Source organism: Mauremys mutica, chromosome 4 (assembly GCF_020497125.1).
Source record: "Mauremys mutica isolate MM-2020 ecotype Southern chromosome 4, ASM2049712v1, whole genome shotgun sequence".
NCBI classification, from domain to species: domain Eukaryota; kingdom Metazoa; phylum Chordata; order Testudines; family Geoemydidae; genus Mauremys; species Mauremys mutica.
This window is the reverse complement of record NC_059075.1, coordinates 164,233,145-164,247,308: the sequence shown is the minus strand read 5'-3', so window position 1 is coordinate 164,247,308 and position 14,164 is coordinate 164,233,145. Positions and strand designations below refer to the sequence as shown.

General features: G+C 47.9%; 1 protein-coding gene and 1 long non-coding RNA gene across 2 annotated transcripts in view; one reads left to right on the top strand and one right to left on the bottom strand.

The window, feature by feature from the left end:
• The window catches only part of LOC123369244 (maestro heat-like repeat-containing protein family member 7), a 710,553-nt gene that overhangs the window by 25,245 nt on the left and 671,144 nt on the right, over positions 1-14,164 (bottom strand). The window lies entirely within an intron of this gene.
• On the top strand, positions 6,756-7,701 carry LOC123369723. Its single transcript, XR_006579133.1, has 3 exons — positions 6,756-6,821; positions 7,153-7,300; positions 7,480-7,701. It is a non-coding gene; the product is annotated as an uncharacterized LOC123369723 (long non-coding RNA).

The window sequence follows — 14,164 nt, the reverse complement described above, 5'->3', positions numbered from 1 at the left end:
CCCCTGTGGTGATCTGGGGTGGGGGAACCAAGCTGTCTGCACAACAGGGCTTTTTTTTTCTTTTTTCCTTTTTTCTGTAAGTTAAAAGAAATGTTTCTGTGGGGCCTTCTTAGAGTATTGAACAGTCCCCATTTCCAAGCGGGGGGCCCTTTGCAGATAACAATGAATGTCTTGGGGCTTGGGTTTTTTTTTTTTTAAACACGTTTCTTTCATGCTTAAAGTTTGGGGTGGGGGTGTTTTCTAGAAAGAATGACCCAGAGCATTCGATCAACTCCAGGGCCATATTTAATCTGTCCAATAGTGTTCCACCAACTCCTGGGGTCATATTGAAACTGTCTAATTGAGTTCTGCCAACTCCAGCAGTTATATTGAAACTGTCCAATAGCATCTGCGAATTCCTGAGGTTTTATTTCATTTCATATTAATCAGAACTCACCATCCACCCCCACCCACCCCCATCAAATTTAACCCTATGGCAACAAGGGTAAGTAATCGCAGTCACCCTGGCTATTCAGTGGGGGGGGGGGTTAAACCCACTCAGTTCAACAGGATAAGTCAACTGTATTGTACTCAAACACAGGTCTGAACAGCCTGCTTGTTTTACTGTAAGCACATTTCTTAGGATTTTCCCCCCACCCACAACATACATTTCAGCTTTTTGCTGTAAATGGGTCACTTTTACACTCAAAACCCACAAGCGCTAGCTTCTCACAAACAATTGATTTTTTATTTAAAAGACATACAGCTCCTTGAAACCAAGCCAAGATGCTTCATTAACACTTTTAGCTCATTTAAGGGCCAAAGGCCTTTGAACAGAAACACAGATAGTCACAAAGCCCGTTTCAATAGGGTTTATTTTAAAATTTACAGCTACCAAGTTTTCTATTGCGTGTTTGTCCCCTCACCATTCTCTAGCTGAATCCTTTTAGATTCCTTACAAATAGTCTTTTCCTTAAGCAGGAATCTGTAACTTTTTGTGCAGACTAGACGGCCAATATCACGCCGTGTCGTGGATAAATGACCCCGCGTTGTGTTTGGATCAGAATCACACGAGGCCCCTTTATTACGAGCATGCCGGGGGCGGGGACCAGCGAACTGGCTTACCCCTGAATAGAGATTTTTCAACAGGTTTTATAGCAAAAACCCCACAATTTGTGGGTCCTTGTTCACATGATTGCCATAACTGGAGAAATGCTGTGCAAGTGAGTGAGTGGAGACCCTGACTGTGTTTTAAAGAAAATGAACCAGAAGGTGCCTGCAATTTTTTCACTCCAGCTGTAAGCAGGTTATTTTCTTTAAAACACAGTCAGGGGCTCCACTCAACTGCACAGCATTGAACAAGGTCCCCCCTTGCACTAAATGTTCTTGGCTTAGGCACAGACATTGCACAGCAGAACCTCTGGCAATCACGGTGTTTAATCAGCTTTCCAAACCCAGCTCAGCACATAGGCCCCAGAGCTTGTGGTTTATATCCACTGAAGTGCAAGACACTCAGTCGTGGGGCTGTTGGCCTGGCGCATCTATGACACGGCCCTCGCAATCTTCACAAAGCTTTTCCCTCAGGCAGTGCTTAAGGGCAGCATAAACAGCAACGCGTACAATAGTCTGCGTGACTTTTTTACGCTCACGACGTGGCACTGGCTGAGTTAGTTCTATGCCAAGCCTCCTCCGAAACCCCTCATGACCATCATCCGCAGAGTCCTCTTCAACAATTTGTATCGGCATTGAGCAAAACCGAGGTGGGCCCAGTTCATCTTCCCTGCTTGATGCAACGCTGTCCAGGGCTTCCAGGCCGTCTAGAAAGGCATTGTCGAGCTGTTGAGAGATTTTCAGAACAGAAACAGTGTAAGCACCACAGTGTTTGTTTTTAGATTTACACAACTCCTGGTTCCTTACCCGTTAAGAAGCGATTGCTTCTTAATCATTCATTTACCTGTGTGACGTCTTTACCATTCACCTTGTCCACCGGTGACTCCCCCCAGCCTCAATCGCATTCCACCTCTAAGTGGGTGGACAAAGAGAGGTCACCATGCTCATTGGGGTGTCTCACAAGCAGTTGGGTTTGGGGTTCTGGTTCCGGTTTATCCATCAATGGCTGGGCCGAAGGGCTCCCCTCAGTCACTCCCTCCTCCTCCTCGGCACTGTCGCTGATGTAGCGCTTTCTCCGCGGATAGTCAAAGACCCTTGGGATGAAGACAGTCTGAAGTTCTCACGGGGATGGTGAAGGAGTCCAGGTTTCCTCTCAGCAGCCTTCCCACGATTTCTAAACCATGTGTCCTTGGTAAGAGATGGCTTCATCTGTCCGGCGCTGGGACTTAAGGGGTAATGGTGCTGCACTCTGATTGGCAGAGGGCCTTGGGAGGAGTTCTTAGTGGGGTCATACGGCCCACTTCCGGACGGCTCACCCTGCCCCGGAATTCTCCCTGATTGGTCAAAATCTCCTCTTAGGGCAGTCCTATCGGGTCAAACCCATCCTAATTGGTAGATGGCGGTGGGAGGAGTTCTTAGAGGGGTCACACGACCCACTTCTGGATGGGTCACCCCACCTCGGAACTCACCCTGACTGGTCAAATCTCCTCTCAGGATGGTCCTTCTGGGATGAAACCCATCCTGATTGGTAGAGAGTGGTGGGAGGAGTTCTTAGAGGGGTCACATGATACACCTTGCTTCCAGTCATGTGGCCACCTTGACCCCGGAGTTAAACCCCCCCATGGGGCGGGACTTCCGGTGACAGGTGGGAGAGACTAAGGGGTCAACGGGTAGGGCTTGGGAGGGTCAAGGGGAGGGGTTAGGGTTTGATTGATGGTGGCGTTCCTGATAAATACCAAGATTACATGGATACCTTCGAAAGAAATGTGGACTCGTTACCTCTGGACCGGGACTATGACTGCCCTATTGACCTACCACCTTGGTTGAAAGCTGCTTTTACTCTGTATTTATGCATTGTTGGGACCAGAATTAGTGGATCTCCCTGCATACAGTCATGAAAACCGGTCCTAAGAGCAGGCCCTTTTGGGGAAGAAGAAATTTGGGACTCTGCTACGCCTCTCTTTAGACAATCAGCTCCTGAACAAAGTGATCATTTGAAACCATTACCCTCTGCTGCCACAAAAAAAAAGTGCCACAGAAACGTCAATCAAATCTCCAGAAATTCACAAAATCGTAGGTAGCCAGCCAGAGATGCCAAATATGACAAACAGGGATCAAAGCCAAAAGGAAGTCCCTGTTTCGATGGAGTCTCTGGTTAAACCCAAAAAACAAATAAAGATAGCGGTATGGAATGTTCGAACAATGTATGAAACAGGGAGAACAGCATTAGTAACAAAGGAAATGAGAAAATATGGTATTAACATCCTTGGGATCAGTGAGATGAGGTGGACGGACACTGGTATGTTAACACTGGACTCTGGTGAGACAATTTTTTATTCAGGATGCACAGATGGATATCACCATGAAGGGGTGGGCATCCTTGTCGACAAACAGACGAGAAAGAGTTTGTTAGGATGGAGTCCTGTTACCTCCAGAATAATAAGAGCGAGATTCTTCTCCAGATATGCGAAGACCACCATCATCCAATGTTATGCACCTACTGAACAAGCCGAGGAAGAGGAAAAAGACTTGTTCTATATCAGACTTCAGGAAGAGATACTTAAGACCCCATGCCACGACATCCTGATTTTGATGGGCGACTTCAACGCTAAAGTCGGTTCCAATAACGACGGGTATGAAGCATGTATGGGGCGGGAAGGAGTTGGAGAGAGAAATGATAATGGTCAACGATTTGTAGATTTATGTCTTGAGAATGGACTGGTGATAGGTGGAACAATTTTCCAACACAAGACTATACACAAGTTGACGTGGATATCACCGGATGGGAAAACCAGGAACCAAATTGATCACATTGCGATCAATCGAAAGTGGAGAGGGTCGTTGTTGGACACCAGAGTATCAAGAAGTGCAGATGTAGGTGGCGATCATCACCTTGTATTGAGTAAGCTTCAGATAAAACTGAGAAAGACGAAGAAAGTTTATGGGCAACAAATTTTCAACTCAAGGAAGTTGAAAGAACCGTCGGTAAAGGCACAGTTCATACTGGAGCTCTCGAAAAAGTTTCAACTTCTAAATGATTTGCGAACTGGTAATATACATACTATTTGTGATAACGTTGAGAAGGTATATGCGGAGGCCAGCAAGACAGTGCTTGGCTATAAGAAAAGAGAGCGGAAAGTATGGATTTCAGATCATACATACATACTCATTGAGGAGAGGAAGATAGCAAAATTACGTATGCTGACTGGAAGTGGTGAACAACAGAAAGCTGCGAATGAAGAATACAGGGAGAAAAACAAGGCTGTGAAGAGAAGTGTTCGAAAAGATAAAAGGGATTATATTACCAGTCTGTCAAGAGAGGCACAATCAGCAGCCGTGCGGGGCGACACAAGAACTGTGTATAGAATCACGAGGACTTTGACAGGAGGGTTCAGCAATAGGTCAACAGCAGTTAGAGGAAAGAATGGGAGAATATTGATAGAAGAGAAAGAACAAATTAATCGATGGGCAGAGCATTTTAGAGAGACTCTAAATAGACCAAATCCTGAAGAGGTAGTTGAAATAGAGGAAACGAGTTTTCAGATGGAGGTAGAACAAGGGCCTATCACAGAGCGAGAGATAGAAGAGGCCATTAGACAGACAAAAGAAAATAGGGCACCAGGCGAAGATAGAATAACCGCAGAAATGCTAAAAGCCGACCTGAATATGAGTGCCGGGATTCTAGAGGAGCTATTCAACAAGGCATGGGAAGAAGAGAAAGTACCTGAAGCATGGAAGAAAGGTATCATTGTGAAATTACCAAAGAAGGGTGATTTGTCTTTGTGTGATAATTGGAGAGGTATAAACCTGTTATCAGTGCTCGGGAAGGTTTTCTGCAGAGTCCTGTTACAGAGAATAAGACAAGCAGTAGAAGAGATCCTGAGGGAAGAACAAACAGGATTTAGGAGTGGGAGAGGATACGTTGATCAGATATTTGTATTACGTATGATAATGGAACAATCCCTTGAATGGAACTCGCCACTGTTCATTAACTACCTTGATTTCGAGAAGGCATTTGATAGCGTCCACCATCCATCTCTCTGGAATATCCTAAAAACATATGGATTCCCTCCGAAAGTTATTAACATCCTCAAAGATATGTATGCCGATAATAAGTGTTGTGTTCGCCATGAAGGACAGCGGAGCGAGTGGTTCCATGTGAGAACGGGAGTTAGACAAGGATGTGTTATTTCACCCATCCTATTTCTTGTGGTTATAGACTGGGTGATGCGGAAAGCCACCGAAGATAGGCCAAGAGGGATCGCATGGGGACCCTCTGGTCATATTGAAGATTGTGACTTTGCGGATGACATCGCCCTGATTTCAAGTTCTCAGATGGACCTTCAAGAGAAGACTGATAGAGTAGGTAGAGCAGCAAGGTGCGTGGGACTTAATATCCACACCGGTAAGAGCAAAACAATGAAAGTAAAAACAGCCAGCTCGACGAAGACAGTAGTATGTGACGTAGAATTGGAGGAGGTGAACGATTTTAAATATCTTGGTAGTTACATATCAGCTGATGGTAATATTCAGAAGGAGATATCTACCAGAATTGGTCTTGCAGCAACTGCATTCTATAGACTTCAGAACATTTGGAGGTCGGCCATCTTGCAAGTGAAAACCAAGGTAGAGATCTACAGGTCGAACGTCCGCTCTATGTTGCTTTATGCGGTGGAAACATGGAGGACCAAAAAGAAGATAGAAAGTCGGCTTTGGGGTTTTGAAGGAAGGTGTCTTAGGCGAATTCTTAACATACACTGGCCGCAGCGTATCACCAATGTTGAAGTGAGCCGATTAACGGGCATTAACAACATAGTGGATGAAGCCAAACAACGAAGATGGAGATGGTTGGGGCATGTGTTGAGAATGGGTGCTGATAGACACCCTCATATTGCCCTACGATGGACACCACAAGGAAGAAGGAGGAGAGGTAGACCATTGGGGACGTGGCGAAGGACCATTGAAGAGGAAATGAAAGGCATGGGAATGAAGTGGGATGAAATTTGCTGCCTCGCTCAAGAACGAAACGAATGGAGGAGAATGGTTGACGCCTTATGCTCCACCAGGAGTGAATAAGAGGAAGAAGACCCTCTGCTGCGAATCCCACAATTGTTGGCTCACAGGAAATCTGCAAAGGGTTTCATCAAACTTCCTCTGCAAGGATTTCCAATCTAAGGCTCGTTTGGGCAAGGGACAAATGGAAGACAGATTTCAAAACACACGATGGACATTTTAACGGTCTGATATGCTATTTGAGCTAACTAACGGTCCCCTGACCTTGAAACACTTAATCAGTGATGTATTTGGGGACAGTGTCATCTATTGGGGTGACATACGTCTCTTTTTGGAGAACCCAGAGCAGCACGCGCAGCACATCCGAACCTGGAGAGGTTTCGGCTGCATGGTCTCAACGCAGAATTGGAAAAGCGGAACCTCCAGCCAACTCTCCACAGAGTTTTGGGGGTACATCCTCTCCCCAGAAGATGTTATGATTGATGCAAATAAGGTGGAAGCCATTGATAAATGGGGCAAAGTTGGAAGTCCTCAAGAAGTGCAGCGTTTCCTAGACTTCACTCATCCTGTGAAATCGAGACATGCTGGCTCTCAGTGAAGCTTAGACGGAAAACCACGCACCCCACACAGAGGTTGGAACCACCCACTCCCAGGTTGTCCTGAGGAGCCATGATTTCTCCAGGAGCTGGGTAAAGGGCACCGGGATCAGCCTCTCAAAGGTAGGGGAGGGTCGTGTGAGGAGAGGGTCTAAGAGAGGAGGAGCGTGGGCTAGGCTCTGTATTTGGGCTTGGCAGGGATCGAGAGAAGGGAGAGGGCTGTTAGAGGGCAATGCGAGGTGGGAGGGGGGTCGGAGATGGGGGCAAGGCCTGAAAAGTTCAGCTGCTTTAGATCAACTGTGCCAGAGAATCACTGGTTGAAGTGACTGAAAGCTCTGAGCTGGGGCTGGCCAAAATCCTCCTCCTCCAATGGGAACATCCCAAAAGTCTGTAGAAGCTCAGCCTCTGAGGTGAACGTTGTGGCCCTAACCTCTCTCTGCTCTGTACCTCACAGGATTCCAGCCGGCTGTTCCAATCCAGGAGGAAAACTGTGCCACCGAAGTCTCCCAGCACCTGGGCAGTGAAGTGCCACTTAACCCCGCTGTGATGCACAGACCTTGCCCTGGCTGGCTGCACAGGGCTGAATTTCACCCCGTCAGAGTGTAAGGAAATAATTGTCTGAAAGCCTTTTTCTTTTTGGATGTCTGTCTAGTGGGAAAGAACCATGGGGATTTTTAGCCTGTTTTGCTCCTATGCCTGGTGCTTCAATGATGCAGAGACGTGCTGATGCATTGGTTGATTTCCCCACCTTTTAATCTACTCTCTTCTTCTCTTTTAACAGGTATTCTAAGGCCCCCCCCCGTGCATCATATGGGCATTCTTGAGTGTGCAGATTGCATCAGACCTGCACCTGAATAATTAATAGTGACTGAAATATGCAGACACTAAAGTTCTGCAGCCAAATTCTCAGAAACCTTCCTCTTCAATGTAAGATCAGGATTTTGGTTTCAATTTATTTTTATTTTTAAAAAAAGTGCTAAGCAGATGCTCCACTGTAAGAAGAGGAAAGAGAATCAAAAACTGAAAGATTGTTACTAAAACCAATGAACAACTGCAGAGAGTGGAGACCCGGCAAAGCAAACAAATGAATACTGTGAGTAAATAACCTGAAAGCAAATGGGGAAGAAAACCTCATCTGGGTAATTGTGGCTCTTGGGACAAAAATTGGGTTCCTGGTACGTAGCCTGGCTGAGATCATCCCTTTTCCCTGGGATTCAAATGTCATTCTCTGTGTGGTGTCCTTATTTTATTCCTATGAAAAAGATCCCCAAAGGAGATGTAAGGATCCGGAACTCTAATGTCTGCCAGAAGCTTCAGCCACCTTCACAGGTAGAAGTCACTGGCTTTCCTACAATGCCACTAGTGCTCTTCCTGCTCTCCAGGTCTGCTCCCTTCAGTAGGACAGAGACACCCCTTAACTCCCCGAGTCCTGATTTCCTGCCATTCAAGGGGCTGAGGGTTTGCATTGCCCCCACCCCCACCATCAGAGACTTTTCCTATGGGAATCTCCCCAGAGCAGGGGAGAAATCTGTTCTTCCGTTAGAACCAGTCTGCTCAGTAAATCCACCCACACTGACCTCATCTCAGATGCTCTGTTTATCTGAGAGTAGTGGTATCTTTGGAAACCCCTTAGCCTGTCGAGGTGTGAGGTGGAGCAGGGAATACAGGAGCACTAGCAGATTCCCCTGAAGAACACCACCCTGTCTTTCTCTGATCAGGCTAGGGCTCACCGTCCATTGCGGAGGTGAAGACCAGATGAGAGCTGCTGGATTGACCTTGATGTGCCATGTCCTTGTGTGGATGAAGGACCTCCATCTCAGGGATGGCCAGCAGCAGATGTAACACATGTGTCCAGGAATGGGCTAAATAACCTACATTGAGAGGTAAGTAAAATCGTGGCCACATGTAGACATCACAGGAATTAGTGGGGATTGACCCAGGGTCCTTCAGCACAAGCCCCTCCCACTCACTGTCAACAAATCCAGCTCCACTCACTAGACCACACCCCATTCCAGAGCCCCAGATCCCAGGAGCCCTGATTCTCAGAGCCAGGCCTCACATCACAAGGCCAAACCTCCTCCCATTCTGTGCCCTGTAGAAGGGACCATTGGCAAAAACCTCCTCTACATTCCCCCTGTCAGAGACTGCGGCCACGGGTGACAAGTGAATGAGCTGAGATCTCCCCTGTGGGAATCCGAGGGGCTGCACATTTGGGGTTTCACAGGGATGGCCTCTGGCAGCCATTGACAGAGTGTTCCTGGGAGGAGATTTTCCATCTCTAACAAAGGGTTTCTGTTCCCCCAGATCTCAACCGCTCAGCCGAATGCGGGAGAGCCGAGTGCTGATGGGCTAGAGGGTCCCAGGAGTCGTTGTGCAGCAGGGGCAGTGTCTGCAGTCACCATGGGCCACACCCTGCGCTCCAGACAACCCAGGCTGGTTCCCTGGATTGCAAAGGGGACTTTAGCTTGTGGAATTGGTGCTGGTGCCTGTGTCCACAACTGGGATGTTTTCATGAGGCTACTCCATGGTCCATGAAGCGCCATGCAAGCAAGGGGAGAATGGACATTAGAGAGCGAGGCCGGTGCCTTTGCAGGGCTGCTGCAGTCGAACATCCACAGCCAGAAGAGAGACGATGGGAAACTCGCTTCAATGGCTGGCCACAGCCACAGCAGCTGTCTCATAAAGCTCTGCTCATGCTCCAGCCAACAGAGGCAGGACGAAGAGCCACACTGGGATAGCCTGATTTGCAATTAGCTAGACGTGGTTTTTTCAGTGGATTATGCTGCCCTGACCGTCTATTTCCTGCAATGTGCACATTCAGCCTCCCTGGCTGACCTCAGTGGGAGCTAGGTTCTCCGTGCCCATAGGACAGGGCTGGCCTTACCATGAGGCGAACTGAGGCGGCTGCCACAGGTGCCAGACTGTGGGCGGGCGCCACTAGGATCCAGAGTGTAGAAAAATTGTCTGGTGCTGGTGCATATGTTTTCTCGCTGCTCGAGATGCACAGAGATGGTGGAGTGCTGTGCTGGAGGAAGGGGGCCCAAGAGACATAACAGGCAGGCAGGAGAAAAGGTGAGAGGGAATAACAGAAAGCAACAGGAGCTTCAGGGAGAGAGAGGAGGAGGAGCCTCTTATGTACCTCTTGAGCACCCCCAGGAGCCTGGACTGATTAACACCAGCTTCTCAGGGAGCTTCCTATTTCCTGAAGTAGTAGGAGCCGGTTAGGCCCTTAAGAGGCTGATATCTTCCCTCACTCAGGCCCTGCTACCAGCCTGCTTCTTTGTCCCCTTCAACTGAGTGTCGAGAGCCACTCTAGCTGCCACAGAACAGCCGTCATGAGTGAAAGAAGAAAACACCCCTTTGGGGCAGCATTCAAAAAAAGAAAGCAAGCAAAGGAAGCTTTTCTGTCTAAGCAGGAAGGAGCTCTCCTGAGATACAGAGACACAAATGTTCACGGTGAGCCTTCCATCCCCAGTGAGGATGTGAGTGGTGAAGAGATGCCTGATCTTCCAGTTAGTCAGAGTGCAGGCGACCTGGCAGCTACTGCAGCATCCATATCTCCATCCCAAATGGATGTAAACCATGCACATGCCTGAAGAAAAGTGTAGATCAGAGAAGAGTGTGGTGGAGGCACAAGAAACAGCTGCTGATGAGTTTAGTTCCTTAAGTCTAGATGATCCAGGACTGTGGACCCACCTGAGCAGTAGCCTGAGGGACTTCCTTGTACTGCCTGGGCCACAGCAAGTGAAAAACTTCAGGTTCCCCAAAGACAATGAAAATAGAAGCTTCCATCCAACACATTCCTGGTGTGAAATCCCCAATGGTGACAAAGTGGAGAGGTCATGGCTTAGGTACTCAAAAACCCAGAATACTGCATACTGTTTTTGTTGCAAAACTCCTCCAGTCTAACGTTCCAGCCACATTGCGTTCTACAGGAACAAATGACTGGAAAAATCTGGCTAGAAATGTGGCATGCCATGAGAAGGCAGCAAATCACTAGAGAGCATCTCATAGGCGGAAAGAGCTTGAGATGAGCCTAAGGGTAAAGGCCACCATAGATGATCAGCATGAAGAGAAGATTGCATCAGAGTTCTGAAAAGGCTCGTTGCCATTGTTAGAGTGCTTGTTACCCCAAACCTAGCACTGCATGGCACTTCAGATCAGCTGCATGTGCCAAACAATGGAAACTTCTGCATAAAACATCCTTACCACACAAGTTCCCCAATCCACCACCCTTTCTGATCAGCATCAAGAGAAGATTGCATCAGAGTCTCTTTACTGGCAAAATGTTCTGAAAAGGCTCATTGCCATTGTGAGAATGCTGCTACCCAAAACCCAGCACTGTGTGGCACTTCAGATCAGCTACATATGCCAAACAATGGAAACTTCCTTAAAATGTGTGTCCAGGAATGGGCTAAATAACCTACATTGAGAGGTAAGTAAAATCCTGGCCACATGTAGACATCACAGGAATTGATGGGGATTGACCCAGGGTCCTTCAGCACAAGCCCCTCTTACTCACTGTCAACAAATCCAGCTCCACCCACTAGATCACACTTCATTCCAGAGTCACAGAACCCAGGAGCCCTGATTCTCAGACCCAGACCTTACATCACAAAGCCAAACCTCCTCCTATTATGGGTACTGTAGAAGGGACCATTGGCAAAAACCCCTCTACATTCCCCCTGTCAGAGACTGCAGCCACGGGTGACAAGTGAATGAGCTGAGATCTCCCCTGTGGGAATCCAAGGGGATGCACATTTGGGGTTTCACATGGACGGCCTCTGGCAGCCATTGACAGAGTGTTCCTGGGAGATTTTCCATCTCTAACAAAGGGTTTCTGTTCCCCCAGATATCAGCCGCTCAGCAGAATGCGGGAGAGCCGCGTGCTGATGGGCTAGAGGGGTCCCAGGAGTCGCTGTGCAGCAGAGGCAGTGTCTGCAGTCACCGTGGGCCAAACCCTGCGCTCTGGACAACCCAGGCTGGTTCCCTGGATTGCAAAGGGGACTTTAGCTTGGGGAATCAGTACTGGTGCCTGTGTTCACAGCTGGGATGTTTTCCTGAGGCTACTCCATGGTCCATGAAGCGCCATGCAAGCAAGGGGAGAATGGACATTAGAGAGCGAGGCTGGGACCTCTGCAGAGCTGCTGCAGTCAAACATCCACAGCCAGAAGAGAGACGATGGGAAACGCGCTTTGCTGGCTGGCCACAGCCGCAGCAGCTGTCTCATAAAGCTCTGCTCATGCTCCAGCCAACAGAGGCAGGACGAAGAGCCACACAGTGAGAGCCTGGGTTGTAATTAGCAAGACGCGTTTTTTTCAGTGGATTATGCTGCCCTGACCGTCTGTTTCCTGCAATGTGCATATCCAGCCTCCCTGGCTGACCTCAATGGGAGTTACGTTCTCCGTGCCCATAGGACAGGGCTGGCCTTACCATGAGGCCAACTGAGGCGGCTGCCACAGGTGCCAGACTGTGGGAGGATGCGACTAGGACCCAGAGTGTAGAAAATTGTGTCTGGTGCTGGTGTGTGTTTTCTCTCTGCTCTAGATGCACAGAGATGGTGGAGTGCTGTGCTGGAGGAAGGGGGGCACAAGAGACATATCAGGCAGGCAGGAGAAAAGGGGAGAGGGAATAACAGAAAGCAACAGGAGCTGCAGGGAGAGAGAGGAGGAGGAGCCTCTTATGTACCTCTCCAGCACCCCCAGGAGCCTGGACTGATTAACACCAGCTTGTCAGGGAGCTTCCTGTTTCCTGCTGCTTCCCTGAGTCTGCTTGAGGAGAACAGGCAGTCAACTGATGTAGTAGGAGCCAAGTAGGCCCTTAGGACGCTGATATCTTCCCTGACTCAGGCCCTGCTACCAGCCTGCTTATTTGTCTCCTTCAACGGAGTGTTGAGAGCCACACTAGCTGGCACAGAACAGCAGTCATGAGTGAAAGAAGAAAACGCCCCTCTGGGGCAGCATTCAGAAAAAGAAAGAAAGCAAAGGAAGCTTTTCTGTCTAAGCAGGAAGGAGCTCTCCTGAGATACATAGACACAAATGTTCACGTTGAGCCTTCCGGCCCCAGTGAGGATGTGAGTGGTGAGGAGATGCCTGATCTTCCAGTTAGTCAGAGTGCTGGTGACCTGGCAGCTACTTCAGCATCCTGATCTTCATCTCAAATGGATGTAACCATGCACATTCCTGAAGAAAAGTGTAGCTCAGAGAAGAGTTTGGTGGAGGTGTAAGAAACAGCTGCTGCTGAGTTTAGTTCCTTAAGTCTAGATGATCCAGGACTGTGGACCCACTTGAGCAGTAGCCTGAGGGACTTCCTTGTACTGCCTGGGCCACAGCAACTGAAAAACTTCAGGTTCCCCAAAGACAATAAAAATAGAAGTTTCCATCCAACATATTCCTGGTGTGAAATCCCCAATGGTGACAAAGTGGAGAGGCCATGGCTTAGGTACTCAAAACCCCAGAATGCTGCATACTGTTTTTGTTGCAAACTCCTCCAGTCTAATGTTCCAGCCACATGTGCATTCTACAGGAACAAAGGACCGGAAAAATCTCGCTAGAAATGTGGCATGCCATGAGAAGGCAGCAAATCACTAGAGAGCATTCCATAGGTGGGAAGAACCTGAGATGAGACTAAGGTTAAAGGCCACCATAGATGATCAGCATGAAGAGAAGATTGCATCAGAGTTCTGAAACGGCTCGTTGCCATTGTGAGAGTGCTTGTTACCCCAAACCTAGCACTGCATGGCACTTCAGATCAGCTGCATGTGCCAAACAATGGAAACTTCTGCATAAAACATCCTTACCACACAAGTTCCCCAACCCACCACCCTTTCTTTAATCGAATAATAATTCATAATAAATAAATGATGCTATTTCGAAATCAAGAAGAAAGAAAGAACATCCTTTCGTTCTTTTAACATCTCCATCGAATCGCTTTCTTTGTATGTGTCAGTCTTCCCTTTAGATCAACTGGTGGCACTTGTTGGTCTATCAGGGGGTTGAGTTAGTCCTTCCTTGTTTCTGTCCATTTGGTCAAAGGCGAACAATAATTGACACTGGAAATACCTAGATAAATGAATGGATGGACTATCCTAAAAAAAACCTCAACCCTTTGTCCATAAAGACTGTGGATCATCCTCAGTAAAGGACAGCCAAGCTATAGAACATAGTAGGAAATGGCACATTCATTAGGAGATCTAAATAGGCTGCAAAGGGCTGATAGCACTCTCAAGTTAGGAAATTCCAGAATGGAGCCATTGCCTGTTGCAATTGTTATACTTCTGCAGTAAATGAGGCAGTGGCTCCTACAGGCAACCAGAACTCCTTCAGTACACAGCCCCTGAGAAGAAAACCATGTACACTGGAAAAGGCCAGTGGGGTCACGTGGGGGAAAAAATATTATGGGTTTATGTCATTAAAGTCTGCATCATCCTGCAAATGCACAAGAGGACTGAATTGAGGGTGCCAGGG